Source organism: Micromys minutus (genome assembly GCF_963924665.1).
Source record: "Micromys minutus genome assembly, chromosome: X".
NCBI classification, from domain to species: domain Eukaryota; kingdom Metazoa; phylum Chordata; class Mammalia; order Rodentia; family Muridae; genus Micromys; species Micromys minutus.
In genome coordinates this window covers 69,747,940-69,753,565 of record NC_137970.1, presented here as the reverse complement: position 1 = coordinate 69,753,565, position 5,626 = coordinate 69,747,940, and the positions used below count along the sequence as shown (strand labels likewise).

The window sequence follows — 5,626 nt, the reverse complement described above, 5'->3', positions numbered from 1 at the left end:
TTGCTCAATGCACAGGGTTCAAGGTGGGCATCAGCTCTGGTTGCCTTTATTTTGGTCAGTGGAGAATGTGACCCTTCATTGAATGCATGGTGGCTGAGCTGCTAATATTTTGAAAGAAAGACGACTTACAATTTTAAATACTTCAAAAGGCCTCTTCCTCCCTACCTTATCTATCATCCTAGATGCCCCTCATTGTTCATGAGAAATCTCATAGCATGTGAAGTTCATGTGCCTAACATGTGAAGGTCAATGCCTAACACCCTTATCACTGGGTTCCTGTGGGATGAAAGATAGAAAACGTATAGACTGAATAAAAATTCCTATTTGTTTTGGAAGGTTTGCTGAACCCATCTTTAGAAATAAAATTTCCAATAAGGATGATTCTCAACCTGAGGATGAGCTTTGCTTAATGATTCACCCCAGACTGGCTTTGCATAGCTCTCTATTTTATGCTTCTTGGCTATGTCTTTGACTGCCCATCTATGTGTGCTGAGGGAATGCAAATATAAGTTTAACAGGAGCCTAAGGAAAATATAATTGGGAAGGTAACTTTTTCCTTAAATAATATACAAGGTAAAATGGAAATGTTTTAAAAATTATTTGGTGTCACATTCATTGATGTGGATAATCACGAAATGGTTCTACAGTAAAGCCTCATTATTTTGGGCTCCAGTAATTCAGAATTTGTGATTAAATTTCTGCCCAGTTCCTGTTCAAATTACCATTACACTATCTGTGAATGAATGGTTAGCTAAGCAAAGTAATAGTGTAAACAAGATTGCAAAGGGGCATGTCTAACTGAGGAAGGATAGATCTCTTTTTAAAGGCTTTGATACATCCATTATTTGCATGCAAATGAGCACTGCTCCTTACAGATAAGTCTATCTAGTCATTAAAACTCTTCAGATGGGACTTCAAATTGAAGCTTTCTCCTACCAGTTTGTTTGTTACTGTGGATTAGTGAAAAGTATATAGTTCTATATGATATTTAAAATATATAATGTAGACCCTTTACAAAATGTGACTAAGCTTGTCCTTACCTGACCTCTATCACTGAAGTTTCCTTTTAGGCATGGATGTCAACTGAGCTTTCCACAAACTGAAACTAACCCATTTACAGAGTAGAGCAGTTCTGCTAATGAGGCAACTAGCCCTGCCCATATAATAAAAAATAGACATTCAGGATAAATTGAGACTACTTTAGATATTTCCAAGCACTGAAAACGCTCAAAGGAGGCACCAGTCAAATAGCCCAGTTTTGATTCTAGTCCAATTATATTACAGTATAGCCAATAGTCTTAAATGTGTCATGGTGGCACTGAAAGGTTTTCTGGTTGTTTCTTCATTTTTGTAGATTTATTTAGCTCAGTAACTATAGTCACTAGGCCTGTTTCAAACAACTAAACAACTATAGTTTTTATAGTGCACTTAATGTCAATTGGCCATCTGGTAAAGTGGTTTGTATAGCCCGGTTAATTGCTTTATTTTAAACCGCCAGGACTTTTTCCTTCTGGCTTACCAAACAGATTCAAGGAAATCAATATTTCCTTTTGGTTAATAACACATGCTAATATGGTCCAAACTCTAGTATGTCCATTTTTAATTCAGTTTCCTCAGTTACAAAACAACAACAACAACAACAACAACAACAACAACAACATATACTTCCAAGCTCAGAGAGTGATCAGCAAAGCACCTGGGAAATATCATTGACATTAGTGTTTATTTATACTAGTGGTAATACTCAATGGATATATGTAGCAAGAAAACAAAAGTAAACAATTTTAAAGAGGAAAGGCATATTGTTGGCAAGCAGCTGCAAGTTAGGGTATCCAGGCTGCTCTGTCACTGGCCTTCAGCCACTGCATAGTGTTTAAAGCTCAGTTACACTTTTTATGCATTGACAGTACTTGAAAACCTATTATGAACTGTGTGTGAGTGTAACTGAAAAGGTCACTGTGGGATCAATAGTACCTTCCAAAGTAAGCACATGTGAAATCTGGCCCCTGATTAGTAAGTGTGGCCACTATCCAAATTGCCTGCCACCTAGACTCTCCATATGCCACAACATATTGTGCACACATAAGAAATTCCCAGGCTCCAGGCATTTCATGGTTTTAAAGACATTCTCATAGATCACATAAAAGCCAGGAAAATGCATAGCAGCGGTGTAATAAAAATGAATATGAAAATAGGTAACACTAGCCAGAGTCAGCGAGCAAGGCACATTTGGGTCTCTTATAAAGGGTAAGTCTTTCAACAAGTGCTGTTTTTATTCCTCTTTGACATTTTAATCTGAAGGTATTGAATCAATTTCACCAGTGTCTCCCTTTTCAGAAGTAACTATTTTCTTACTGTCTATGGGATCCAGCATGGTTTTATGGAAGAAGTTAAAAGAATAGCATAGCTCTTACTTGGACCCTAATGACACAAAGTGTTAGGATACGCGAAAGGACACCAGAAGTACAACTGGAAACATCCTTAACTAGTCCATTTACGTGGAAATTGTTAAGAACTAATATTTGAGAATGGTTTAATTTTTAAAGAAATGAAAGTTATCTTTTAAAAACTGGGCAGGGAATAGGTAATGGGGATCCAGCCTAGACCTTCACAAATACTCACCAATCCCTGTGTCACTGGACAACAGGATTCCCTTAGAGATGTGCTTCCATGGGTACTGCTTTCACTGTCCTGCATTGTGTGTTTTCTTGAGTAGTGGGAAAGTAGTTTGGGGGCAGGAAATAGGATCATTGTGCCTAAGTCTGGGCATATTACGGATAAGAACTAGAAATCTTCTGTCTTGTATGTTGCAACTGACAAAAGAAAACTTGATACAATTGACTTCTGTATAAGGCAACTACTCCTGCGGCTTTGCCTCAGTAAGGACCAGTTTCATTTTGCTTTCTCATCCTTCTTGTAGCTACCACAAACTCCTTTCAGATGTAGAAAGCCTGTACCTGATCACATTTTGTTTTGTTTTGCTTTCAGAGACAGAGTTCTCTGAGTAGTCCTGGCTGTCCTGGAACTTCTATAGACTAGCTGTTCTGGAACTCAGAGACTCACCTGCCTCTGCCTTCCAAGTGCTGGGACTAGAGGCACATTCGACCACTGTCTGTGGTCTTTATTTTTAGCATTTATCTATTAGCAATCAAAAATGTTTTAAAAATATCATTTAGTGTCTAAAGAGAAGTCTGAGTAGGTAAGAGCATTTGTTGTTCTTACAGAGAACATGGGTTCCATTCAAAATATCTATATATGATGGCTTATAATCAACTGAAACTCTTAAGTCCAGGGGATCCCATGCCCTTTTCTGGCCTCTGAGGGTGTGAGGTGCACATACATAAATAGTAGAAGCAAACACCCAGCTACATACAAATAATAGGTCTTTTAAAAAATATCACTTTAGTTTTCATTTCTCTATGTTTTCTATGTGTGAATACATATTTATGGGTTGTTTCTGACCCCTTAATGACCCCAGATTACTTTCAGATGACAAATTCAGTCATACTGAGGTAACAAATGTTAGGTACAAAAAAGGCTCCATCCCAGTAAATGGTAAAGTCCAAGCATGGGTATATAGAAGGGGGAACCTCACTTATTCAGGAAGGTCATGCTATCACCTTGAGATAGTGAGTTGTCTATCTATTTGAGTCTAAGTCTCTCTATTTGTGATATTAGTTATATAACGTGATTGCCCTATTTACTGATGCATCCTGAAGACCATTATGTCAGTGAATTTTAAAGAAGCTAAGGAAATGCTAAGTAGTAGTACTATAGACAAATTTACTTAAAAGTAGTGAATAATGGAATCTGTGTTTCATTTATCATTTCTGGCAGAGAAAGTATATCAGAGGAACCCAGTCATTTTTTTCAGCATCGATGGCATATTTGCAATTCAGAAATAATTCTTTGGATATTTTAATGCCTGCCTGCTCAATTTATCACTGACTGTTGAGATTGGTGCCTGCTTGTTGATTTTATAGTTGTTCTCAGCAGTTTATTGGGAACTACTAGTAAATAAATGTATAACTTGATGAAATAGTGTGGACATGAAGGCAGGTCTTGGATCAGACACAAGAGAGAACATTGTAAGTACAGCCTGGAAACGTAATGAGAACTGTGGCAGTTTAAACAAGAGTGGCCCCTATCAGTTTATATATTTGAATGTTTAATCCCTAATTACTGGAAGCATTTGAAAATGAGATATGGCCTTGTTAGAGAAAGTTTTGAGGTCCCCAAAGCTGATGCCATTCCCAGTTAATTTTCTCTCTACTTTGTGCTTGTGGGTCATTATGTCCTTACATCATGCCTACCTGCCTGGTACCATGCTCCCCATCATGATGACCCTGGACTAACTCTCTGGAACTGGAAGTCAAATAAACTCTTTCTTCTATAAGTTGCCTTGACCATTGTGTCTCATCACAACAAGTGAAAAGTTAACTAGGACAGACTCCAAAGTAAGAATCCCTAGGTTTGAATAAGGGCCAATTAGTTTGAGAATACCAAGAACAGAAGCTATAAACATTCTTGTAGCTCTCTCCTCCAGCTGAGCAAGATGCCCAAAGGGAAGAAGGCCAAGGGGAAGAAGGTGGCCCCGGCCCCCGCCGTCGTCATGAAGCAAGAGGCCAAAAAAGGTGGTCAATCCTTTGTTTGAGAAAAGGCCCAAGAACTTTGGCATTGGGCAAGACATTCAGCCCAAAAGAGATCTAACACGCTTCGTCAAATGGACATGCTACACCAGGCTGCAGAGGCAAAGAGCCATCCTCTATAAGCGGCTTAAAGTATCTCCTGCCATTAACCAGTTCTCGCAGGCACTGGACAGGCAAACAGCTACTCAGATGCTTAAGCTTGCCCAAAAGTACAGGCCAGAGACAAAGCAAGAGAAGAAGCAACGGCTACTGGCCCATGCTGAGAAGAAAGCTGCTGGCAAAGGGGACGTCCCAACTAAAAGACCACCTGTCCTCCGAGCAGGAGTCAATACAGTCACCACTTTGGTGGAGAACAAGAAGGCTCAGCTGGTGGTGATTGCCCATGATATAGACCCCATTGAGCTGGTGGTTTTCCTGCCTGCCCTGTGTCGAAAGATGGGGGTGCCCTACTGCATCATCAAGGGAACGACCAGCCTGGGGTGCCTGCTCCACAGGAAAACATGCTCCACTGTTGCCTTCACACAGTTAACTCAGAAGACAAGGGTGCCCTGGCTAAGCTGGTGGAAGCTATTAGGACCTATTATAATGGCAGATATGACAAGATCCGCCGCCACTGGGGAGGCAACGTTCTGGGTCCTAAGTCTGTGGCTCGCATTGATAAGCTAGAAAAGGCAAAGGCTAAAGAACTTGCCACTAAACTGAGTTAAATGTACACTTAAGTTTTCTGTACATAAGTATAATTACAAAATTAAAAAAAACATTCTTGTACTATTCTCCTGTGTGTTTTATTTTCTTACCAATTATTTTACTTCAGTCCTTGATGATTTATAAACTGCCAATTCATATACAAATCTAGATACTAACCCATTATAATATATGTATATTCATATGTGTGTGTGTATGTTTTCTAATTTATCATTTATCATAGTTCTTCAGGCTAGGAAGTCCAAAATCAAAGGACCACATCTAGCAAGAGC

At 39.2% G+C, this 5,626-nt stretch overlaps 1 pseudogene across 1 annotated transcript; it reads left to right on the top strand.

Moving 5' to 3' along the window:
* The first annotated feature begins 4,555 nt into the window (after nucleotides 1-4,555).
* On the top strand, nucleotides 4,556-5,356 carry LOC308415009 (large ribosomal subunit protein eL8-like; annotated as a pseudogene). The gene has a single exon. The product of its transcript is annotated as a large ribosomal subunit protein eL8-like (transcript).
* Nucleotides 5,357-5,626: the final 270 nt, after the last annotated feature.